The sequence below is a fragment of the Mandrillus leucophaeus genome, unplaced genomic scaffold, assembly GCF_000951045.1.
Source record: "Mandrillus leucophaeus isolate KB7577 unplaced genomic scaffold, Mleu.le_1.0 Scaffold888, whole genome shotgun sequence".
NCBI lineage: Eukaryota > Metazoa > Chordata > Mammalia > Primates > Cercopithecidae > Mandrillus > Mandrillus leucophaeus.
In genome coordinates, this window is record NW_012109674.1 from 612,340 (window position 1) to 639,726 (window position 27,387).

The window sequence follows — 27,387 nt, forward strand, 5'->3', positions numbered from 1 at the left end:
AGCTAGACATGGTGGTACGTGCCTGCAGTCCCAGCTACTCAGGAGGCTGAGGTGGAAGGATGGCTTGAGTCCGGGAGTCTGAGGCTGCAGGGAGCCGAGATTGGGCTAATGAACCCCAGCCTGGGTGACAGAACCAGACCCTGTCTCAAAAAAAGAAAAGAAAAAAACCCACACTCTGAAAAAGTACTACTAAAAAATAATCCAAATATCCAGGGACTAATTATATTAAATGTGTATATAAGACTTTCACTATACTAAATAAATGCATAAAATGTATAACTTAGAATAAAATGACTAATTTGACAAAATAGTTTAAATTGTCCCTAAACAGATTTACATGACTAAAAATTAGTCTTACCACATGAATGATTACAGAGCAACAAAAAAGCTGATAAGGACGACTGAGAAAACAATCATACAAAAGACTAGTGGTTTACTCTCATAAGACTGACACCTATAATTACCATCTACCTGATAAAAATCCCCAAAGCAGGTGTGTGGACAAAAAATGCCTCCAATCCATCTCAAAACACGGTTTTTTCTCTTCTCTCTTTACCAGTTTCCTATTGCACTTACTTCCCACCTACTCTCTTCTCTTCTATTAGTCAATATTACAGGTGTTTAGGTATCTAGGAACATGTCTTTCCTTCACCAGTTTCCTCTTTTATCCCCAGTTCAAAAGTGGAAATAAAAAGAAAACAAGTAGTGCACATTTACGTGACAGGCCTTAAACTCAGCAAGAGACCACGTTACTTGATATCTATGTCTCCATAAATCCTATTCCACATGCCACAAATGTATTTCTGACTTCGACACAGACAATACCCATATGACATCTCTGAACGGGGTCTTGTTTTCGTGCTTTTCTTTGGGTTTTAGGCTCTTTTTCCTTCTTTCTTTTTAATTTTTTTTGAGATGGAGTCTCCCTCTAGCTCCCAGGCTAGAGTGCAGTGGCGTGATCTCAGCTCATTGCAACCTCTACCTCCCAGGTTGAAGCGGTTCTCCTGCCTCAGCCTCCCAAGTAGCTGGGACTACAGGCCCATGTCACCAGACCCAGCTGATTTTTTTATTTTTAGCAGAGACGGGGTTTCACCGTGTTAGCCAAGATGGTATCCAGGATGGTCTCGATCTCCTGACCTTGTGATCCGCGCGCCTTGGCCTCCCAAAGTGCTAGGATTACAGGTGTGAGCCACCGCGCCCAGCCCCAAGCGTATCTTTTAGCCACTGAACTACTACCCTACCTTGAGGTTCGACAAAAATCTCCTGCCTCAGGTCTTCATTACCATATCCACCTGTATCTCACCATCTGATCTCACAGCCTTGGCTCATTCCTGACCTTCCTTTCCCCTAATCCTTACCAAGTTCTCCTCCTTAGCTCAGCCTGCTGCTCTTATCCACTCAACTCCTCCATCTCGGTCCCCACTTTTCAGTCTATTCTTTCCACCCTGCCCCCAGCCCTGAGCCAAATTATACAAAGCCAGAAAAGATATATAAGTTTAAAAAAAAAACCTAAATTTAAAACTCAGCTCATAAACACACCTTACTTTAAGTGTAGCCAAAGTCACATGTTCCTTCTCTTAACACTATATACATTCCTTCAGAGCACAGACTGTGTTTATAACCTACTAGTTTAACCAATATGCTTCAGGGGCTTTCTAGTAGGCATGCCATGCCCGTTTTTTATTTCTATTGCATTTTCTTCGAATCACTTATTACATCAGAATATTTGTTTTCCCAGGTCTAAAGTGGTAGACTTATTTTACACACAACCTTGAGATTCCACCTATGATTTAAACGAAGTTTTATGCATATTAATAAGGATTCAGAATATTATTTGAAAATCTCTCTGAAACTCATTAATTTGGAAAATGTGATAATTTGGATAAGGTTTAGTTAAAATTCTAATTTTCCTCAAACTCTATTTTTAATTTAAAGTGAACTAAAAAGAAAAAACTGGACTACGTGCAGTGGCTCATGCTGGTAAACCCAGCACTTTGGGAAGCTGAAATGGGAGAATTGTTGAGCCCAGGAGTTTGAGGCCAGCCTGGGCAACATAGTGAGACCACCATCTTCAAAGAAATTTTTTTTTTTTTTTTTTTAAATTAGCTGAGCATGGTGACACAGACCTATAGTCCCCACTACCTGGAAGGCTGAGGCAGGGGCATCGCTTGAGCCCAGGGGTTCAAGGCTGCAGCGAGCTATGATCATGCTACCTACACTCCAGCTTCGGTGATGGAGCAAGGCCCCATCTCAAAACAAGAAGGAAAAAACAGCCAGGTGTGGAGGCTCCTGCCTACAATCCCAACACTTCGGGGAGTGGGCAGATCACTTGAGCTCAGGAGTTCAAGACCAGCCTGGGCAACATGATGAAACCTTGTCTCTACAAAAAATATTTAAAAATTAGCTAGACATGGTGGTACGTGCCTGCAGTCCCAGCTACTCAGGAGGCTGAGGTGGAAGGATGGCTTGAGTCCGGGAGTCTGAGGCTGCAGGGAGCCGAGATTGGGCTAATGAACCCCAGCCTGGGTGACAGAACCAGACCCTGTCTCAAAAAAAGAAAAGAAAAAAACCCACACTCTGAAAAAGTACTACTAAAAAATAATCCAAATATCCAGGGACTAATTATATTAAATGTGTATATAAGACTTTCACTATACTAAATAAATGCATAAAATGTATAACTTAGAATAAAATGACTAATTTGACAAAATAGTTTAAATTGTCCCTAAACAGATTTACATGACTAAAAATTAGTCTTACCACATGAATGATTACAGAGCAACAAAAAAGCTGATAAGGACGACTGAGAAAACAATCATACAAAAGACTAGTGGTTTACTCTCATAAGACTGACACCTATAATTACCATCTACCTGATAAAAATCCCCAAAGCAGGTGTGTGGACAAAAAATGCCTCCAATCCATCTCAAAACACGGTTTTTTCTCTTCTCTCTTTACCAGTTTCCTATTGCACTTACTTCCCACCTACTCTCTTCTCTTCTATTAGTCAATATTACAGGTGTTTAGGTATCTAGGAACATGTCTTTCCTTCACCAGTTTCCTCTTTTATCCCCAGTTCAAAAGTGGAAATAAAAAGAAAACAAGTAGTGCACATTTACGTGACAGGCCTTAAACTCAGCAAGAGACCACGTTACTTGATATCTATGTGTCCATAAATCCTATTCCACATGCCACAAATGTATTTCTGACTTCGACACAACAATACCCATATGACATCTCTGAACGGGGTCTTGTTTTCGTGCTTTTCTTTGGGTTTTAGGCTCTTTTTCCTTCTTTCTTTTTAATTTTTTTTGAGATGGAGTCTCCCTCTAGCTCCCAGGCTAGAGTGCAGTGGCGTGATCTCAGCTCATTGCAACCTCTACCTCCCAGGTTGAAGCGGTTCTCCTGCCTCAGCCTCCCAAGTAGCTGGGACTACAGGCCCATGTCACCAGACCCAGCTGATTTTTTTATTTTTAGCAGAGACGGGGTTTCACCGTGTTAGCCAAGATGGTCTCCATCTCCTGAACTCATGATTCGCCCACCTTGGCCTCCCAAAGTGCTGGGATTACAGGTGTGAGCCACCGCGCCCGGCCGCGCATTTTTTAAATCTAGAAGTTTTTGTTTCCAACAAGGAGCAACATAACTTTCTGGGCCCTTCAAGAACTCACGATAACTTTATGTTTACCCAAGTAAACAATTAGGAATAACCTCCCTCTCTTAACTATATGACCTGAAGGTGGTGAATTAATGAAATCCCTTCCCAGTTCCCTAAACATACTTTCAAATTAAAATAAGGCCTGAATTTACAACCCAGGTTAAATGGATTAAAAGATTAAGGACTAGAGAGCAAGGGCTTTCTCCATCTCACTCTCACATTTCAACCTCAAATTACCCCAGCCCTCTAATGACTAGAGTAGTCACTGTAAAGGCGCCTAATTACCCACAAATTACACCAACTGTAATCAATTTCAGGATCACAGATCAGATTTTCCCAAAGCATGAATCTGCTAATTAAGTTACATGAAAGTCAAACTAACACGCAATTTGGATGTGACATTTATCCACCTGAAAGTAGACCTATAAGTATTTCAATTCACAGTAACAGCAGCTATTCCCTATGGACAGCACTATTACACACTTGGAAAACTGCAGCTGAAATACATGGAAGCAGGAAGAGACTCATCTATGATTCAAGCATTTCCAGGAAATAACAAAAGGATTCTCCTGGCAAACCAACAGAACGGCCCAAGACCTGCTTCAGCCTGGGAATCAACTCGTATTCATTTGCTAAGTTATACTGATAATGAAACAAGTTTAAGATACTCACATAGAGAGACACACCACAGCACACACAGCCTGGAACCAGTTAGTCGCATTTTTCTGAATTCTGACGCAAGGAACGAGGTTTGATTTCATGGTTTTGCCTATTTGCTCATTATTAAATCTGCCCACTTATTTCCCGCAAGAAAAAAAAAAAATTGGGCCAGGCGCAGTGGCTCACACCTGTAATCCCAGCACTTTGGGAGGCCGAGGCGGGCGGACCATGAGGTCAGGAGTTTGACACCAGACTGACCAACATGGTGAAACACCGTCTCTACTAAAAACACAAAAATTAGCCAGGCGTGATGGTGCATGCTTGTAAGCCCAGCTACTCAGGAGGCTGAGGCAGGAGAATCGCTTGAACCTGGGAGGCAGAGGCAGCCGTGAACTGAGATCGCGCCACTGCACTCCAGCCTGAGTGAGAGAGTGAGACTCAGTCTCAAAAAAAAAAAAAGAAAAAATACTTCTCCCCAGCGCTCACAATCTTGTGTAAATAAAGAATTTTCCTTGGACGTGCTCCTACAGATACACAAAGAAATAATTCAGAAATAAAATCCATTCGACCAAAAGGCCAGGTTCAACGAGCTAGGAAGAAACTGCGTGGGTTTTGCGGCTGCGGCTGGAGACTGGTCCGTGCAGCTCTCAGGAAGGAAGCTTCACAGTGGATCGCTTCACACATCCCCAGCCCAATACCAAAAAGGCGTTTCTTAGGAGCCCTGGTGTTGGGGGAGGGCAAGGAAAACAGGTGAGGCACATTCACAAGAGCTCACAGATGAGTCTCGCTGGGGACTATGTGTTATGGGTTAAACTGTGTCTCCACCAACCCCAAAATGATATGTCAGAGTCCTAACCCCAGTACCTCAGAAGGTGACCTGACTTGGAAATAGGGTTGGTGCAGATACAATTAGTTCAGATGAGGCTGGACTGGAGTAGGGTGGGCCTCTGCTTCAATATAACTCGTGTCCTTCTACCAGCCACATGAAAGCACGGAGACACCCAGGGAGAGCGCTGTGTGACAAGAGACTGGAGTGATGCAGCTGCAAGCCAAGAAACCCCACAGGCTGCCAGTGAGGCCGCAGAAGCTAGGAAGAGGCCAGGGTGGACTCCCTAAGGGTCTGAGAGGCAGCACGGCCCTGCCGGCTTGACCGAGGACTTCCACCCTCCGGGCTGTGAGGAGAGAATACATTTCTGTCGTTCTAAAGCCACTCAGTTTGTGGCACTTCATTAGGCAGCCCTGGGAAATACATACACCACACTTGAACTTGAGTTGCTTCCTGTTGCCCTACTCCATCCAGCCCCCTCAGCTGGCAAATGCTCTCATTCCACCACAACAGAGCCGCAGGGAATCCCTGGGCTGCTGGGTGTCTGGGGAGGCCCCTCTCCCCTATAAGTGGCACAACAGACTCGGCTATCCCAGGCCCAGGCCCTTGTCCCAATTTTAGTCCTTCTCTCCAGGCTCCCGGCTGCCTCCTCTGGGCCCCACCCTCACCAGCGCCCAGTCCCCACTCCTCCCACAGGCAGCCCTGGCCCTCCAGCTGCAGGACGGGGTGTGGAAGTCCCCTTGGGGTGGGCAGCGCCCGTGCTGCTTCCGCCCACCCCAGTTTCTCACAGAATTTTTAGAACACTTCTTTCAGTTTTGCCTTAAGTAATATCCTTCCCCCCGGCCCAACAACCCCACTCTCACACTGGTGCACTCATGCACACTCACTCTCTCTTACACACAACTCAGCCACAGGCCCACAGGTCTCCACCTCTCACACAAAACTCAGCCACAAACCCATAAGGGTCTCGGTCTGTCTCACACACACACGCACACAAAACTCAGTCACAGGCTCACCAGGGTCTCTCTCAACATGCACACATACACACACCCCCCTCAGTCATAGGCTCACAAGGATCTCTGTCTCTCTCTTACATACACAAATGCACACACACAACTCAGCCACAGGCCCACAAGTGTCTCTCTCTTTGTCCCTGTCTCCTCTCTCACACTCTCACACACACACCCCTCAGCCACAGGCCCACCAGAGTCTCTGTCTCTCACACACACACACACACACACCCCCCCCTCAGCCACAGGCCCACCAGAGTCTCTGTCTCTGTCTCACACACACACACACACACACACCCCCCTCAGCCACAGGCCCACCAGACTCTGTCTCTGTCTCACACACACACACACACACCCCTCAGCCACAGGCCCACCAGAGTCTCTGTCTCACACACACACACACACACACACCCCTCAGCCACAGGCCCACAAGGGTCTCTCTCCTTGTCCCTGTCACCTCTCTCTCACACTCACACACACACACCCCCCTCAGTCACAAGCCCACCAGGCTCTCTCACTCACACACACACACACACACGCCTGCACAGCTCCACAGGGGCCTGGGCCAGGAGGCAGATCTGAGTACACACACCACCCTGTGCTATGAGTGGCCACTCCCATCCAACAACTGAGACTTTCTGTTACTGGGCCAAGGTTTTCTGCCAAACTCACTTCCCTTATAATGAATGAATTCTCCCTGAGAAGGTTCCTCAGTCCTCCCCTGGAAGCTGACCCGCAATGGCCTAACCCACCTGTTTACCAGGCATGCTAGGCCATATGAGACCCTGATAGGTGGACACCAAAGCTCAGCCTGGAACCCCACCCCCATGTGCATCATTGCAGCAGAGCTTCTTCAGACACACTGGATCCACCAGCTAACACTCCATACCCTATGAAGGGAATACGTATGGATTCTAGGTTTGATAAAATCCTGGGCCAGTGGTGGTAACTCAGGCTGAAAAGCAACCATCTCCCAATTTCCACCACTGTTTTACCTACAAGACCATTTCTACCTCTCATTATTTAATCCTCCACAAAAAGTATATTTTGTAAAGTGGTCCCTGAGCTGCCTCACCCTGGGCCAATGGTTCTCAAACTTGAGCATGCATCAGAGCCACCTGGAGGGCTTGTTAAAACAGATCTCTGGGCTCCTCCCCTACAGCTTCTGATTCACAGCAGGTCCCGGGTGGAGTCTGAGAACCGGCCAGTCTATCGAGTTCCCAAGCGATGCTGATTTAGGTCCCAGGACCAGGCTTCAAGAAACACTGCCCTAGACCGCTCATTTCTCGCTGAACTCAGGTGACTCCCTCAGCATAGCACACACTGCTGTCGGCCTTCCACCGCCCCTTCCCTTCCTCCCACTTAGGCAAAGCCGGGTTGTGCTCCCTATGACTAAACCCTGCGGGACAGAGCTGATCCCGTGGTTCCACCACTCCACAGGCGTGGGCGGGTGAGTGGTTCAAGGTGAGTGCAGACCCACCTGTAAGATGTGAAGGGGACGTCTGCTGGGGAGTACTTCTGAGAAAGTAGCCGGGGGGTTATTTTAACCTGCCTTTGGATGTTCAGGTGGGAGGCTGTGAAGCACACAGACCTCCTGCAAACCTGAGGGGAGATGCACAGCACACGGAGTCCAGCAGAACAGACAGGTCCGAAGACCCAGGCTCCCAGGTGCTGACACTAACCTGCTGAGTAAACCAACCCAGAACCACCCTGCCTCCAGGCTTCTTGTTAAATGACATCATGCATTCTTTATTGTTTGAGCTGGTTGAGTCAGGGTTTTGTTACTTGCTGCTGAAAATAATCCCAAAGCAAAGCAAGCTGACAGGACAGCTCCTCTAAAGGCAACCTCTCAGCACACGTTTACAATGGCATGCGTTCCACAAAGTAATCCCAAAATTTCCGATTTAAATTTTCCATCTTTCAAAAGCTATGCAGCTGAATATCTGTGAATAATCCACACTTAGAATTAGCATAAAACTAAAGAAGTTATCTAGCATACAGTAAAATATTACTGAAGGACCAACCCTGGGTCTATCTTACACGAGTCATGCTCATTTTTTTCAGGGATTTGCTAGGAACCATATAATACTAGGGCCTAATAAAGTATTCAGTTGCTTCCATACGTTAATCTTGGACTTAGTCTCCTTCAACAGACAGCTGTAGATCTTACTAGGAAAGTGGTTTTCCACTCCAAAGTAGAGAAGTATGCACTAAAAGAGAGAGGACACCTAGGATCATGCACATGTTCTGTCACTTCATAGCTCTATAACCTTCAACAAATTGTTTTACCTTGATGAATCTGTCTCCTCATCCATAAAACGAGAATACTACCACATACCCACCTGGTTACATAGGGAAGATACATGTGAAAGCCCTTTGTAAACCGTAAGATTTACACAAGGGCAATTACTTAAATCCACTTTTTACGGATTAAGTGGATTAACATGATCTGATTTGAAGAAACAGGATTAATCACAATCCTAGAAGAATTACTCCACCAAAAATTCATACTACATACACCTGTTGTAACTATCAATCGAACACTGGATTGTAATTCAAACAGAACCTCACCTATTGTAAATAATTTAGTGGCAGCAACATCCACAAGGTAGTTACAACCCTCAAAGTCAATGTTGTACAAGGCACGATATCAATATGAACTATTTACTATATACATTTTACAATGGTCCACTTGGCAGGCCACACGCTATGACTATGCTTTTCCTGAAGCTATTCTCTGGGATCCACCTTTAAATGCACCAGTAGGTGTCTGCGCACTTCACAGCGGGGCAAATCATCTTTCCTACAGAAGAAGCTCAGTTTTAATCCAACAGGTATGTGTCATTTGGAGCCATGTTTTCCAAATTAAATACTTGAATAAACTGGGTAAAAACAATAGGGACTGGAGAATGTTTCTCAAACTGGGATGTGTATATGTATGTTAGAGAAGGCAATGCAATGAATTAAATATGGTCACCTTCCTGAAACATACATTGTACTAGATGATTTTTGGAGAATAATAAAAAGGAATAAACAGTGAGTAGTATTTAAATTCTCAACAAATGTTGAAGTTTTTTTTTTTTTAATTTCTGAAGAATTTTCATGCTTATAGTAGACTTCAAAAGCTACATCCCTACTACTTTTGGAGAAAACATTGAGAAAGACTACAATAAGCAAACAAGACTTTTTTCCATATCATTTATAAATTGGTTGCAAAGACAATGCTACCAAATGGTTCCAAAAACATATTAATTGGGCACCACACATCTGTGAAATACTGCCTAGACTACCACAGTAATTATTTGTAACATGACAACATTCTTTTGTTTAATTGATGGGGGGGGATTTACTATTTACTTCAGGGTCATATTTCATATGTGGAAGACTCGAACAACAAACTAATACTTTGATGACAATTCACTTAAAACAAGTAACAAGCTCCCAAGAGACCCCATTATCTTGAGATTGGTGTTCCTAGACAGAGAAGACGGCCTTGGGAAATCTCTCCTTTGAGCCTGGAAACTCCAAGCTCTGCTACCTTCTTAAGCAATAAGAAGCTTAATATCACAACATATCCAGAACACCCTCACAGAATTAATACTGCTGCCGATGTTGGAATCCATCCAAAAAGTACGTCCATTTCTCACTGACCCAGTGTGGCGAGTGAAAGCAATCTGAAGCACAAAGCCCACTGCGTAAGAGAAGCCGAAATGTCAGCTTATACCTGACTCTCTAGCTATAAGCCTTCCTAAGAAACGTAAGTTTGGTTCTCAACAGCAAAACATCCAAGTCTCTTCTCTTTCTCATTCTTGCCTAAAACAAGCTTCTCATAGCCTTTTATTATTTTCAGAGACAGGGTCTCTCTGTCACCCAGGCTGGAGTGCAGTGGCAAAATCACAGCTCATGGCAACCTCAACCTCCTGGGCTCAAGTGAGCCTCAGCCTGCCGAGTAGCTGGGCCTACAGGTGCACATCATCACATCCCACTTTTTTTGTTTTGTTTTGTTTCTGTAGAGACAGGGTCTCACTTTGTGACCCAGGCTGGTATCAAAGTCCTGAGCTCAAGCCGATCCTCCCACCTCTGCCTCTCAAAGTGCTAGAGGTATGAGCCGCCACACCTGGCCTCCTAAGTCTCTTCCTGGGTTGTTGGATTTGTCTAGCTCTTTCTTCAGAACGCACATCTTACTGAAAGATTCCATGAAGTTATTTTGCTGTTAAATATTATGACGTATAGCAATAAGTAGTCGAGCCACTGAGTGGCATATGGCATGAAGCAAAGCTGATTCAGACTTTAGTGCTGAGTTAAACCACTTCTCCCAAAGGCAATCTCTAGTCTCAAAAGTAAGGAACACTTGGAGTAAGGAGTTTCTGGAACTGCCTCACCACATTTACGTATAATCTCCAGCTTCCTCAGACCTTAATTCTACTTTTTTGTTTCAGTTTGTTGACATTAATGAAATATTTTGCCTATTTTTATTCTAGACTAACTCTTCAAGATTTTTTTTTTCAAAATTCTTAAAGAATTAAGTAATTCTTTAACATGGAATTATTAAAGGTTCGAATAACCTTTCAATATAAAGATAAAAATGAATACAAACCTAATCACCCTGGTGCTTGTAAAACATATTATCTAGGAGGAACTAGAAGTGTTTTTAGGGACTAGACATGATGGCTCACGCCCGTAATGCCAACACTTTAGAAGGCTGAGACAAGAAGACTGCTTGAGTTAGAGACTACTGTGGGCAACATAGGAAGACCTCGTCTCTACAAAAACGAAATAAAAAAAAATTAGCCTGGCATGATGACATGCACCTGTCGCCCCAGCCACTGGGGAGGCTGAGGCAGGAGGACTGCTTAAGCTCATGAGGTCCAGGCTGCTGTTCACTATGACAGCACAACTGAATCCAGCCTGGGCAACAGAGCAAAACTCTGTCTCAAAAAATTAATGAAATAAAAGTTTTTAGGAACTAAAAATTTCAATGAAAACCAAAATTAGTATTCTGATCCTACTGTACTGTTTTTCTGATTTATTTCAACTGAAGGCTAAATAACTATATAAGTAAGTGCCAAAAGCTTTACTAAAAACTTCACATTTTTTTCACCTAAAAAAAGGTTTTTGTGGCTTGAATACAATTTTAATATATACCAACAACCCTGTTTAAAAATCTGTATAATATTAAGGAGAACACCTAAATTATGAGCTCTATAACAGTCAAAAAAAAAAATTTACAACGTTATAGCTGCACAGACCATGGTTGAATGCATTCATTCTGCAAAGTTCCCAGGACCCACAGCACCCTGTAGAAGGTACCATAAGGCTATACATGGATAGAGTGAATAACCCATCCTCTCTAAAAACACACTAACTGGCCAGATGCAGTGGCTCACGCCTGTAATCCCAGCACTTTGAGAGGCTGAGGCAGGCGGATCACGAAGTCAGGAGATCAAGACCATCCTGGCTAACACAGTGAAACCCCGTCTCCACTAAAAATACAAAAAAAAAAAAAAATTAGCCTGGCATGGTGGCAGGCGCCTGTACTCCCAGCTACTCAGGAGGCTGAGGCAGGGGAATGGCGTGAACCCGGGAGGCGGAGCTTGCAGTGAGCGGAGATCGCGCCACTGCACTCCAGCCTGGGCGACAGAGCAAGACTCCATCTCAAAAACAAAAAAAAACAAAAAAAACAAAAACACCAACTACAGTAACTCAGTATAAAAATACAGCCTCGGCCGGGCGCAGTGGCACACACCTGTAATCCCAGTACTTTGGGAGGCCAAGGCAGGCGGATCACGAGGTCAAGAGATCAAGACCATCCTGACCAACATGGTGAAACCCTGTCTCTACTAAAAATACAAAAATTAGCTGGGTGTGGTGGCACGTGCCTACAGTCCCAGCTACTCAGAAGGCTAAGGCAGGAGAATCTCTTGAACCTAGAAGGCAGAGGTTGCAGTGAGCTGAGATCGTGCCACTGCACTCCAGCCTGGTGACAGAGCAAGATTCCATCTCAAAAAATAATAATACTAATACAGTCTCTGGGCCAGGAGAGGTGGCTCACACCTGTAATCCCAGCACTTCGTGAGGCTAAGGTGGGTGGATCACTTGAGCCCAGGAGTTCGAGACAAGACTGCCCAACAAAGTGAAACCCCAACTCTACAAAAAAATACAAAAATTAGCTAGCTGTGGTGGCAGGTGACCACGGTCCCAGCTACTTAAGAGGCTGAGATGGGAAGATCCCTTATGCCCAGGAGGCGGAGGTTGCAGTGAGCCGAGATCATACCACTGCACTACAGCCTAGGTGACAGAGCGAGACCCTATCTCAAAAAATAAAAATAAAAGAATACAGCCTATAACACGAACACGAGTCCTGTTATTTCAATGGCAAATACAGTTTACAGGCTTGAACATGGAGGACGTGCAAAACTAACAAGTAATCAATTTAAAAAGTTTAAATGTAAAAGTATGAGCTTGCATTCCTTCAGCAGCTCTTCACCCAGGTGTCAGCTCTTCACCCAGGTGTCAGGTATGAGGTTAGCTGCTAGGGAGACAAGTGCATGAGACTCAGAAACTTGGGAACCCTGAGAAAGGTAATTTCCAAACAGAGGAGTAACGGCCTTGTGCTAAGATAAGTGCCGGGGTGCTATGGAAAGCAGGACGGAGGGAGATGGCTGGGGAAGAGAAGAATAAAGTTTTGGCAAAAAAAAAGAGCCCAGGTGAATGACCAGAAAGTGAGACTGGAGGAAGAGGCTGAAGGCCTCAATCCCCAAAGGGCTTCTACATCACTGATGCCATGCTCAGGACCCTGCACTTCATCCCCAAGGTAGTGCAGTCCGTAAAAGGCTGTTCTTCAAAGGGATGACAGAAAAGGATGTAGGACAGACGCGCATGAGGAGAACAGGATGCGGTGGCTACAGAATGGAGGTAGGAGACCACGTGAATGAGACTCAACCACACCTTGTGACAGCAGGCACAGGAATTGGGGACAGAGAGAGGCCCAGGAGCTCAGTTCAGGACACAGTAATTTTGTGGCACCTGCAAGCTAAAGGAGAACTCTGGGGAGAAGGTATGATCCACGTTCAACTTCCTTCTATACAGAGAGTATGTAAAAAGCCAACAGAGCAACAAATATATACACTGCTATGTAGCCATAAAAATTTTTTTTTAATTTTTTTTAAAACCAACGGCACAGGCCAGGTCACCTAGGGAGATGACAGGGTGGGAAAATAGGAAGGTCCCCAGTGGAACCCTGGGGAGATACTTCAGGTTAAAAAGTATGAGATCTTATCAACAGGAAAGGAACTTCCCATGTCTTTTTTCTTTCTTTTTTTTAGGCAGAGTCTTGCTCTGTCACCCAGGCTGGAGTGCAGTGGCGCGATCTCAGCCCACTGCAACCTCCACCTCCTGAGTTCAAGCACTTCTCCTGCCTCAGCCTCCCGAGTAGCTGGGACTACAGGCTCATGCCGCCACGCCCGGCTTATTTTTGTATTTTTAGTAGAGACCGGGTTTCACTATTTTGGCCAGGCTGGTCTCCCGATGTCGGGTGATCCGCCCACCTTGGCCTCCCACAGTCCTGGGATTACAGGCATGAGCCACCGCACCCAGCCTGGAACTTCCATTTCTGAATAACAAAGAAAAGTGAGAAGTAGTTCCATTCCCTGTGGGGGTCTGAGATCCTTCACTGCCAAAAGCGAGTGTCCCTAAAGATTACGTCGTTCTTGTCTGCAATTATATCTTCCGGGATGTTGCTGACAGGACAATGAGATTCTCTTCAGGTTCTGGCTCCCAAGATCCACCTTTCACTGGTGTTAAACTATTTCAGAAGAACACATGTTGCTGCTGTTACTACTAATCAGATAAAAGTACATTTTAAAAACAAAAAGCCACCAAAAAAAAAAAAAAAACCTTTCACAGACATTGTACCTAGACAGTATTTATGATTTTTATAACCATTTTTAAAACCTGAAGTAATATACTACTCATACGTTGTCAATGCTTAAACTTTTGCTATTCAAATACAACTCAAAAAAAGGCTTACCAGACAGAGATATATACAGAGAGCCAGACATGCTTCCCAGAGCATTCAATTCTAGTAAGAGCTGAAGTCAGTTCCCCTTTGCTCTCATCGCTGAATTCCCAAAAACGATCTTTCTTTCTCAGCAAAGGAACAGATTACTGTTGATATTTGAGAATACCCAGGGAAAAATGGGGATAAAGAGGAAAGAGGGAAGAACGTTTTTCAAATATTGCTTTTCTGGCTTTCGACCAAATACAATTACATAGCATCCACAGAAGATGAAGGCAGGAAAACATAAACAAAATCTTCAATGAGGCCAATTACCCTGAAAGCTTTCCCAGACTTTGAGGTAACAGGCAAGCTGCTCTAGGAAGCCTCCTGCCCAGAACTCACACTGGTCCCATTCCAGCCCCACCTTAGGCAGTCTTGCCAGTAAAACAGAGACCTTCGATTCTATCTGTCCAGTCACAGACATCAGTGCTTCCTTTACATTTGGGGAACATGCTAAGACTGCCTCACAGTCAAATGTATTTCTCAGGTCCCAAGTTAGGAATGACTCCTCTGTATGGATTCTTAAGAGACAATGCATTCATTCTGTGGAATTGATAAATGGTGCTTCTATTGACTTTAAGTCCACCTGACCGTCATTAAGCTGGTATCATGGGGTAGTTATTAAAATTAAAACCACAACAAAGTTTCAAAAATGTGTAAACAAATGTTAATAACTTCATAAATAAGATTAAGGATAAATGACATTAAAACAGCAGGACAAATCTAATATTGGATTATAACCCAAAGTATAAATATCCATGAGCTCACAAGATATAAATAAATGAGAACTGACAAATCTCCCATACAGAATTTCACATAATTTGTGTCGGTGAAGCTCAACTTCACTTAATGACTTGCCTCCAAAAAGGACATTAGGGAAAAACTAGTAAAATGTGAATAAAGTGTGAAGTTTAGCTCATAGTAAGATACTAATGTTGGTTTCTCAGTGACAAACGTACCACAGTAATATAAGATATTAACATTAGGGTTAAACGGGTGACATGTCTGTACTATCTTTGTAATTTTTCTATAAACTTAAATCTACTCTGAAGCAAAAGTTTTCTTTTCAAAGTAGCAAGAAATTAGATGGGTTTTGGGGAAGTTACAAAATTAAGAAGGTAGAAGGCAAATGAATAGTAAGTACGTAGTTGACTAATTTACCAATCACAGAACATTACACTTACAGAGCTAATTCTTGGAGACAGCTCCAGAATCTGCATTTTCAAAAAATGGACACAAAGGTTTTTAAAAGCAGCATCCCACCCACATCATGATCATTTCTTTACACATGAGGAACAGACCTCAACCCAAGAAAAGCCAAAAGAAACAAAGAGGCTTACAAGTCAAGTTTTTAAAAAGTAGAAGTAAAAGAGAAAATACTGGAATATTTAATATCAGGAAGATAAAACACCTAAATCAATGTTGATCAGACTGTGAACTATGATGTATTGAGTTTTAAAATGAATCCAGGCAGGGACAGGAGATCGGAGGCTGATGGCTAAAGGGTAAGGCACTTCTTTTGAGAAGACAAAATGTTCTTCTAAAATTGATTGTAGTAATGGTTATACAACTCTGAATATGCTGAAAACCCACTGTGCACTTTAAATGGGTGAATTATATGCTATGTGAACAACATCTCAATCAAGCTGTTACCAAAAAATAAATAAAGCCAGTAGGTGATAAAACAAAATGCAATAGAAAATAGAATACATTGCAGGCAACAAGAGTATTATTTTCTGAAACTTATTCATTTTTATAAATAAATAAGTACATCGATTATACACATGTATATATTCATACATCCATATATATGCTTGCAAGTACACAGGCATGATGTAAAATTTATTTTTTTATATGTCATCGTCAAAAAGGACCCTATTCTCCCTCATTCCCACATCTTTCATTCTGATAATCTGATGCTGTGTGAAAAGACCAATAAGGATGAAATCTATGAATACCCTAAAGTTTGATTTTTGAAAAAACTAGCAAAAAGAAACTAGTTCTAAATAATAAGAATGGAGAGAACTGCATCTACAAAAGAAAACACATACAAAGGCACTTGCAACACAGCTCTCTATGGGCTGCACACACCCACACCTGGGTCTGCAGCCCTGGCCTCCAAGCTCCAGACAGATATCAACTCTCTACCCGCCATCTCCCTGTAGACGTGTCATATCAAGTCTGAGATTCCTAGGAGGCAGCCGAACACAGTTTCTGATTCCTTCCCCACTAAATCCTTTCCCGGCACAGTCATCACCATCTCTCCAGACATTTAAGCCAAAATCTAGATGCTCTCTCTCCATGATTTCTCTTTCCCTCACACTCCACAACAAATTCAACAAGTAAAGGATCTGTCCCGCCTCAAGAATATATTCAAAATGTTCCATTTCCCTCCATCCACTACCAACCCCCTACCCTGATATCAACATTCCTCAACTTTTCTTGCTCCCATACACCCAAAAAGGATGTTTAAGTTGTGTCGCATTTACAATTGTGAGCGTTTACCAGCTGTAAAAATGTAATCTCTGCCACACTGTACATACTGGTATTTTTAATAAAACTCACAATCCCTTTTTAAAATACATTCAATGGAATCTAAATACCACTGAAATGATATCTACCATTATGCTTTTTTTTAAATACAAAAATAAACTTCATGGCTGGATATTTCATATTGTTCCTTTTCCTCCATGAAATCATTTCTATTCCACGTCACCCAAGGAATTTTAACTGAATACGAATTTATGTTCAAAGCCTTCTGCTACAAGACTATAAATACAAATTGAAATTTCAGGTTTTTAAAAAATTTTTCCTATGACCATAGGCCTAAACATTAATTTTTTTTCTTCTGAATTAAGTCATCAATACAGGCCAGGCGTGGTGGCTCATGCCTGTAATACCAGCACTCTAAGAGGCTGACGCTGGTGTATAACCTGAACTTAGGAGTTCAAGACCAGCCTGACCAACATGGTAAAACCTCATCTCTGCTAAAAATACAAAAATTAGCCAGGCGTGATGGTATGCATCTGCAATCCCAGCTACTCAGGAAGCTGAGGCAGGAGAATCACTTGAACCCAGGAGGGGGAGGTTGAAGTGAGCCGAGATCACACCACTGCACTCCAGCCTGGGTGACAGAGTGAGACTCTGTTTCAAAAAAAAAAAAAAAAAGTTATCAATACAATTTGTATTAGTATAGTCAGATCCCTGAGGGGTTGGTTCCAGGACGTCTCAAGAACATCAAATTCTGAAGATGCTCAAGTCCCTGATATAAAATGGTATACAGTATTTGCATATAATCTATGCATATCCTCCTGTATACTTTAAGTCATCTCTAGATTACTAGTAATACCTATTCTCTTAAAAATGGAATTCACAGGGCCAGGTATACCTAATACAATGTGAATACTATGTAAATAGTTTTTATACCGTATTAAGGAATAATGACAAGAAAAAGTCTGTACATATTCAGTAGATACGTTTTTTTTTTTTCTGAGTATTTTCGATCCAGTTTGTTGAATCCACGAATGCAGAAGTCACAGATACAGAGGGCCGAATGCATACAATTGATCAAACCAACAAGTTCTACAAATTTTGATAGGTAATTAAACATAGAAAGTAAAATCTTACTGAAAATGCATCCTTTAATGAAATGAACAGAGCTGTTTTCCCCCCAGCTGCTTCATGTGAACATTACTTACTACTAGAATGAGACAGGTTTTTTATAAACTTAATCCTTTTTTAATCTTTTTTTTTTTTAATGTAAGTACTGAAAAAGCTTGTTGACATAAACAGACGAGTATGGAAATACCTTCATTACAGCACTGTCCCCACATTCTCTAAACTACCTCAGTGTTTCATCTAAAAATCACATAGTAAGCCATCATTAAAAGTAACCTGAATGATCTATCAGTTGTCAAATTCACTGGGTCCTCCTTCAGTTTTACTAAAAGCAACAATCTGAAAACCACCAAAGTTACTAAAGAATTTGTCATCTAATCAGAGTGGATCCCTTTTTCCTAACAAACACCAATATTTCAAATTGTCTCTTTGCCCAAAATGAAGCCAACAGCAGGATTGGGGCTGGGTGAAAGATACAGCTTTCTTTTGTAAAGTGGAGAAATGAGATTGTGAAAGCAGAGGGGGAAAATGGTAACTTACAACTCAGACAGATCAGCTTTAGGAGACACATAGACCCTGGGGATCTGGAAGCCTATTCCTTGCAAGTTATCCTCTTACTTATACACCACTTAGAGTGTCTTCATGTAGCTCCAAGGGACCCAATTTGACAAGTGACCAAGACTGCCCCATGGTATTCTCTTAAAAAACAGAATTCACAGGGCCCAGTGCAGTAGCTCATGCCTGTAATCCCAGCACTATGGGAGGCCAAGGCGGGCAGATCACTTGAGGTCAGGAGTTTGAGACCAGCCTGGCCAGCATGGAGAAACCCCGTCTCTACTAAAAATACAAAAATTAGCCAGGCATGGTGGCATGTGCCTGTAATCCCAGCTACTTGGGAGGCTGAGGCAGGAGAATCGCTTAAACCCAGGAGGCGGAGGTTGCAGTGAACCGAGATCATACCACTGTATTCCAGCCTGAGGGACAGAGTGAGACTGTCTCCAAAAAAAAAAGTAATTCATGGTTTTTGATTTGCTAGTCCCCTGCTTAAAATTCTTTAACAATTCATACCACACTTAAAAATAAAACCCAAATTCCTTACTGTGACTTCTAAAGGCCTACACACCTTATCTCACCATCCTACAAACCACACTGGACTTCTCCAAGTTCCTGGATCGCTGGCAGGGCTGCCAGCCTCAGGGCCTTTGCACCTTCATTCCCTCTGACCAAAGTACTGTTCCCACTGCTGTGTGGCTGCGCCTGTTTCCTCCAGACTTCAGCTGGAATGTCACCTCCTAAAAGGAGCCTCACCTGACCACCCCATACACCTCATTATTCTCTACCACAGGAAACTAATTATTGATAGCTCTTGTCACAAGCATAATCATTTTACCTACAGTAAAGACCTACTTGCCCACTACACGAAACAGAGGTCTTGTCTGTGTTTCATGTTCACCACCCAGCATGGTGCCTGGCACTCAATAGATGTTTATAAGCAAGAGGGAGGGCACAAGCACATCATGGAAACAGTGAAATTGGTGAGTGGCGAAGGAGGGGCCATTTCTAACAGCTTTCTAAACAACCTTATTTTAAAACAAAGTCGTATTAATTTATTAGAGGGTATAGGCAAGACAAATGCCAAAGAGAAAGGTGTATTACAGGTTAACACCAAACACATAAACACAGACATATACTGAGACTTCAGAGAGCACCCAAAGTAGGCAGGGACACTCAGCATGCAGGTTTCCAGCCCCATTTTTTCCTTACCTCTGTTCTTGAGAAGGCTCCTCCAGACCCTCTTCAGAATCACCCTGTTGAAAAAGAACATGTGTTAACCGTTGCTTCTTTCTTTTCTTTTCTTTTTTTTTTTTCTTTTTTTTTTGAGACAGAGTCTCTCTCTGTCGCCCAGGCTGGAATACAATGGCGCAGTCTCGGCTCACTGCAACCTCCGCCTCCCGGGTTCAAGCAATTCTCCTGCCTCAGCCTCCGGAGTAGCTGGGACTATAGGCACATGCCACCACACCTGGCTAATTTTTGTATTTTTAGTAGAGACAGGGTTTCACTATGTTGGCCAGGCTGGTCTCGAACTCCTGACCTTGTGATCCACTCGCCTCGGCCTCCTGAAGTGCTGGGATTACAGGCGTGAGCCACTGTACCCGGCCACCCCTGGGCAAATCTTATAGTCATCTTGCACTGCTCTCCTCCCTTGACCTCCTACCAGAAAGACCTACCCACTCACAGGAAACCCAGTTCCTACCTGTCATTTCTTCCAACACAACAGCCCACACCATCAGTAGCCCGGCTGCATTAGAAAGACAAATGCAGCTTTCTCCTCTGCCTGGAGACTGCTGCCTGCAACCATCCTGTGCACCATCGCACTCTGTGCAGCACAGACCAGTCTCCTCCTATCACTCACTCTTTATCACCCTTATCACACAGTAAGGACCCAGCACTCCATGTCATTGTGTCAGTCCCTGCTCAAGAACCTACAATGGCTCCCTCCAGCTGGTCAGATGCACACCAAGCTCTTCACCAGCATGCAGCACTGTCCCACACAGGCCCTGACACACCCAGCCCTACCCCTACAACCACACTGCAGCAGGCACCCTGGGCTCCAACTGAAAATGTCTGAGCAAAAACGATGAACTTCACTGTCTACCAGGCGGGGCTCTGGGCTAGGCCCCAGGCACACACTTGCTGCTGCGGATCTCTAAGGCCTCCCTTGTCCCTAAGCCTTAGCTGACCTCTCCAAAGCGGGGTGCCTCTTCTCTCAGTTCCTATATTTCAGCACTTGACTGTGGTCCCAGGGTATTACCAGTCTGATCTTGCCAACCACAAAGGGCAGGGTCAAAAGCATGTAATTCCCCCACTGCCTCTTGGGAAGTGCCTCAGGGCCTTTGCACTGCCTGTTCTCTCTCACCACTTTCAAAGATTGGTTCAAATACTGCCCTTTCAGAGTGGTACACTTTGACCTCTTAAAACTGCAACTCACATCACCACCCCACATTGCCACCACAGAACATGTATGACCTTCGAACTGACTAAATTACTTAAAATTTATTCTCTGTCTTGTTTACTGTCTATCTCTATGCTTCCATTTAGACTGCAAGCATCACAAGGGCAGGTGTTTTTTCTTTTTTGTCTACTGTAATAACATCCCTGACACGCACTGCTTGGCCTGCAGTACGTGCTCAATAAACATCTGCAGAGCTGAGTATGAGCCAGCTGTTTCTTAACTGCATGTGGATATGACTATTATGGGAACTTCACTTAGCAACTTTTTCTGAATCAAAATAGAATGTGACATGCTTTCCCTCAGACACAGAAACTTTACCACCATAATAGTGTTTTTCTGGTCAAACGGTACTGAAACTTACACAACATACGTAATGGCTAAAACCTTGGGCTCTGTAGTTAAACACTCACTGGTTTAACATCCCAGCACTGTCACTTTCTTATTACCTTGAGCCAAGTAATTTCGCTGCTCTGTGCCTCAATTTCCTCATCTGTAAACTTCATAGTCTTTAGTGTGTTCATGAGTTAATACTCATAAAGAATTTAAATGATGCCAGCAGTGCCCAACCCATGTTGTTATTTTTTCATGTTGATAGAAGTTGATTAAACCAAAAATAAATCTCTATGACAAAAAGATTACCAAATACTGGTCAATGAGTCACTGGAGCAAGATGCTGTTACAGAACACAGTACCTGTGATAACAAAAACTCAGAATCTCAGTGTATCATTTCCTGTTTCACTTTCTACCAATTTCCGTTATCTACACCCTCTGACTTAAGATGCAGGAAAATCAACTTGACAATTTTAAAAGCAGATTCTTTCTTATTCATCAGTGTATCTCTGGGGACCTAATGGGCCCGCCCCAAAGGTCCATCTTTGCTAAATGAACAAATAAGGGCAGTGGAGCACCGAGCCTGCCCAGCACTGCCCAGCACCAACATGATTCTGTATTAGGTAACGGCTGCTCCTACTCAGCACCTGTCCCTGGTTCCCAAACCTGCTAACCATGGGGCACCAGGAGCGAGGCTTCTCTTCTCAAAGAAGTCTCAATGGATTGAAAGAACAGATTCTAGACTGCTCTTCTTGCAGCTAGAGCTGATTTTTTAAAATGTGATTGTCAAACAATACTAGGAAATCAACATTTAAGGCATTTCACCTGTTACCAGCAGACTTCGCCAACCTCATAAACAGGGGAACTAGGCAAGACACTGACAGCCGCCTCTCCTCCACCAGGATGACTTCATGGGCAGTACTAAATGTCTACTGTATGCAGAACACTGTGGCCGCGGCAGGGCACCAACCCTTAGCAGGCCAGACCCTCAAAGGAGAACTCAGTTAAGGCAACAAGGCACGCACAAGATAAAGGAGAAAAACAAAGACAGGGGCCGGGCGCGGAGACTCACACCTGTAATCCCAGCCCTCTGGGAGGCTGAGGCAGGCAGATCACAAGGTCAGGAGTTCAAGATCAGCCTGACCAACATGGTGAAACCCAGTCTCTACTAAAAATACAAAAATTAGCCGGGCGTGGTGGCGCATGCCTGTAATCCCAGCTACTCAGGAGGCTCAGACAGAAGAATCACTAGAACCCAGGAGGCGGAGGTTGCAGTGAGCTGAGATCGCGCCATTGCCCTCCAGCCTGGGCGACAAGAGCAACACTCGGTCTCAAAAGAAAAAAGAAAACAAACAAAAAGACAAAGACACTACAGGAAACTCAAAGAGGGAGAAACGATGACAACGCCACTGCAGGGCAGGAGTCCGGAAGGACAGGCCCTGAATGAACAATGGGGCTGCTGCATTCATTAATTCAACAGATATGTGTTGGACATGCTTGGCCAAGGGTCGGGCTGGAGTGGGCGTCCCAGAGGACTGACACAGAAGGCCCTGCAGGGCACAGCAGGTCAGGTGGACATCACCTATGCGTGGATCACAAGGAATCACAGTTTCTGACTTTGAAGGCAAAGTAAAAAGGTACACGAAGCCGTATCCTGCATACACCCAATTACTTCTTGAAAATAAGCTAATGAAACACCTGTATGGTTTCCACACCATCACCACTTCTCATTCGGTGTGCTGAAGTATAGTCAGAGCGGAGGAAAATTTCTGTAAATGTAAGAATAAAATCACATATATTTTTCCTCCTTCCTCTCATGATCACCATGGATATACAGCGTGTAAATGTTCCTACACCAAATGATTTTATGACATGAGAGTATATAACAAAAAGATAAGATTAATACAACTTTACAATCACAGAGCACACAATAGGGCTGAGTTATCAATACTATTCAGACCTTTCAAAACAAGAAAGCTGTTCACGCCCTCCAGTGACCAAATCTACCAGTCAGCTCAGGGACCACAAAAATAACAGGTAACCTACAGTAGGTGCTCACTAAGTTCCAGGCACTTAATCTTCTCAAAGTCTTCTGAAACCAGCACCATCATTCCCCAGACTTTGCAGATAAGAAAACAGGATAAACAGGTGAATTTATGGAGCTAAAAAGGGATAGGGCTGAGATTCAAACCCGGGAGACCTAGCCAGAGGTTGACAGTTTACAATTCAGTTGTCGTATTTGGTTTTACTAATGTTAGTAAGTTCTTGATCACTTAGAGACCCGTCATTTAAAAAAAAAACAAAAAACAAATGACCTAATCAACAGGAGACATGTCCAAAATAAATAACTATACGAACAGTGTTGACAAATATGTTAGTGTGTTTTCTTTGTTTGTTTGTTTGTTTTTTGAGACGGAGTTTCGCTCTTGTTGTCCAGGCTGGAGTGCAATGGCGCGATTCACGGCTCACTGTAACCTCCGCCTCCCAGGTTCAAGGGATTCTCCTGCCTCAGCCTCCTGAGTAGCTGGGATTACAGGCATGCACCACCATGCCCAGCCAATTTTGCATTTTTAGTAGAGACGGGGTTTCTCCATGTTGGTCAGGCTGGTCTCAAACTCCTGACCTCAGGTGATCCACCCCTCTCAGCCTTCCAAAATGCTGGGATTACAGGTGTGAGCTACCAGATGGCCGGTATTTTATTTAATGCCACATCCTCTAAAGTTCCTATTGCATCTACTACTGACAAATCTTAGCCTCTGAAGCCATCTTTCAGTCTTCCTGCATGAAAGAAACCCAATGTACTGGTTAATTAAGCAGAAAACCCTCAAATTTAAATAACACCTATAAATATTCTTTTCAACAGACTCCATTTGACACATATGAGGGAATTTTTGCTGAAAAAATTCAAAATACTTTGAAAATAATTCATTTAAAATAACTTTCTTCAAAACTCTCTGCAGCTTATGAGATACATATATATACACACACACGTGTGTGTGTGTGTGTGTGTGTGTGTGTATCTCCCTCACCCTTGGCCCAGGTATAAGCAGGGCAAGATAGCTTCTAAAAGGTATACATAGAGACAGGGATGAAGTATTTAGAAAATTATTTTGAATACCAGTTTCACTTTCATTATAGCTTTGATTAAAACAGCTTAGCTATAAATCCCTCTATAGTGAATAACCCAGTTTCTGAATTCTGACATCTATTATCAAAACAAATTGTATTATACATATAAACAAACCAGAAATTAAGAACTGTATAAAATAGGCCAGGCATGGTGGCTCACGCCTGTAATCCCAGCACTTTGGGAGGTCGAGGCAGGCAGATCACGAGGTCAGGAGATCAAGACCATCCTGGCTAACACGGTGAAACCCCGTCTCTACTAAAAATAAAAAAATTAGCCAGGCGTGGTGGTGGGCGCCCGTAGTCCCAGCTACTCAGGAGGCTGAGGCAGGAGAATGGCATGAACCAGGGAGGCGGAGCTTGCAGTGAGCCGAGATCACGCCACTGCACTCCAGCCTAGGGAACAGAGGGAGTCTCAGTCTCAAAAAAAAAAAAAAAGAAAGAAAGAATTGTATAAAATAACTTTTGAGCCTATAAATAATCATATCATAAGCCTTGACATTTCCAACTCTGAGCACACCTACTAAATCTTCAACTAACGCTCTAACAAATGAGAGTCTATAATACTAGACTCAATCATCTATAATTTACTTTCCTTTTAGTCTGGGTTGGCTTCCAACACTAGCAAGTAAGAGGTAGAAACTACAATTGAGCAAAAACGCGAATACATATACATAGATATACACCAGTGCTTCTCAACCAGGGCAATTTTGCTCCCCAGGGACATCTAGCAATGTCTGGAAACATTTTTAGTTGTCAAAATCAGGAGGGGGTGGGGGAGAGGGGGAAGCAGCAGTGAGTGCCACTGGCGTCTAGTGGGCAGAAGGGATGCTAACTGTTCAGCATCTCACAGTGCACAGGACAGCCCCCACAACAAAGAACTCTCTAGCCCAAAATGTTACCAGTGCCACTGTTGAACAACTCTGATATACACAAACATAATTAGTTTTTAAATAAATACATCCAGTTAAATGTGGTTCTCGCAGTAGGAATACGATGGATTTCTACTGTTATTTTTATCTTTCTGTATCTTCCAAACAAAACACGTATGTATATTATTTAAAATCGGGGGAAAAAATCCATTTGAGAATAAATTTTTAGGAGAAGGAGAACCTATCTGCTCCTCATCCTGATGGGGCCTTTTCTCAAAAGACCTGTCTCATTCAGGCTGCTGGTCTTCAAGGAGGATCCAGGAAAATTCTGCTCTAAAATCACCTCTCGGCCTTGAAGCTGTTATTCATTAGCCCTAATCAAAATGAATATTCCAAATATCTCAAAACCAGCACTCTGAATGTTTCAAATAGGAGGTCTCGAGAAAACTGAAATGTAAAACTGGACAGCCTCTCCAGTAAAGTTATAGCTAGACATCCTGTTTCCCTAAACAGCCACAAGACGCAACACAGAATTAAGTGCTGCCACCAACGTGGGAAGTAATGAACATCTTAAAAAGTACTGCACACAAGCTGAATATTCCCTTATAATTCAAGCCACTCCCACCCAAACAATGCATTTTGGATCACTACTGTTACTGGTGAAAGGCAGTCAACAATATTATATTTCAATGTGCACACTTCACAGTCAATGGGAATTTCTTGTAAAAGTTAAAAGACAAAAGCTTTGCAGTACTGTATCTGTTGCAGCAATAAACCCTCTATGATGCTACAGATTCCCAATAAAATGTAATTATTTTTCTACATGCAATCATCATATCATCATACAGAGAAAAAAACCTGAAATTCAAGTTCTTAAGTGGGTGTATTTTAACAGGAATTAAGGGCACTTGGAGAAAATCCAAGATGACAATCCTTTAAAGTCACATCTTCATCCCAAAACTACTTAACGCTAATGGCAAATACCACTCTAACATTTATGAAATCAATACTCCTGTTGTCCTCAACCTCTTAGCCACTTGCCATCCACACAGCACCAGCTCACTTAGGGAACAGTGTGCACCCAGGACACCCACGGCCGAGCAGACCGCTGGCCGCGTCCCTGCTGAGGTGGCCTGGGTTCCCACCTTCTGAACTTGGGGCCGGCCTGACTCACGCCCTGTCACATGGCGTGGGAGGAGCTGGAAAGGCCACCGTTGCCAGGTGTTCAGGCTCGGCCCCTAACGTTTATTTGCCTTGCAAAGTGGCCCGAACGCCTGTGCCTCTTGGACAGGGGTTGGGGAGGACCGGCGGCCTCCCCGCCTCTCCTCCCTTGCACACCCACAGCCGCCCTGTCACCTGGTCGTCCTCACCTGAGTGGGCAGCAGGAGTTCCCCTTCTTCTGCCTGCCACAGCTCCACCACGTTCGGCAAGGGCTCAATCGCTGCAGGAACACCAAAAAATACAGCATGTTTTTAATGCACGCTGAAGAAACGCTTCCTGTTTCCCCTACCGTCCCACCGTGCCACCCGCCTCACCAAAACACGTCTCTTTTTCCTCCCAGGAACAGAGGCCATCTGAGGGGCGAGCCAAGGATAAAAACACAATGGGCGGGGTGTGAGCCGGTGGCCCCTCGGACGCGAAGGCGACAGCGTGCAGGCTCGGGGTGCTCGTGCTGGAGGGGGACGAAGTGGGATTGAAGACACCCCACGGGACACTCCGGGCTCCGCAGCCCGAGCATCTGGAGTATGGACCCTGGGCGGCCAGGCTCGGGGAAACAAAGCTGCAGGAAGCCGGGCCGCGGCGGGGCACCCGCGCGCGCCACACAAAGCGGGGGCTGCGCCCCGGGCGCAGGGGCCCGCGCACAAAGGCTCCAGGGCGCGAGCGGCTAGCGGTCCCCAAGCCCCGCGACTGCCCCGCTCTCCAGCTGTACGGGGCAGAGGGGCGCGGGAGGGGACGCTGTGGTCAGAAAATGTTATCAGCGGAGAATTGCAACAGCTTTCCTTCCTTCTCCTGCCCCTTTCCCTTTCCTCCCTTCGCCCTCTTATAGATTTCAGCAGTTCCCTAAAAGAAAGAGCGGGGGCGGGGTGGAGAGGCAGAGCGAGCCCAGCGGCGCAAGGCTGACCTTGTCCCTGAGCCCCTCCCGGACGACAGCAGGGCAGCAGGACCTGGAAGACGCCCAGCAAGAGGTTCACGGTCGCGGCGGTGCGGCAGTAGCAG

General features: G+C 44.1%; 1 protein-coding gene across 1 annotated transcript in view; it reads right to left on the reverse strand.

The window, feature by feature from the left end:
• Positions 1 to 27,381, reverse strand: part of KIAA0922 (KIAA0922 ortholog) — a 195,812-nt gene extending 168,431 nt beyond the window's left edge. The window contains exons 1-3 of the mRNA XM_011969377.1: positions 27,293 to 27,381; positions 26,541 to 26,611; positions 19,593 to 19,636 (exon numbers count right to left, since the gene is read on the reverse strand). The gene's annotated coding sequence lies outside the window, so the exon portion shown is untranslated. The remainder of the gene's footprint in view (positions 1 to 19,592; positions 19,637 to 26,540; positions 26,612 to 27,292) is intronic.
• Positions 27,382 to 27,387: the final 6 nt, after the last annotated feature.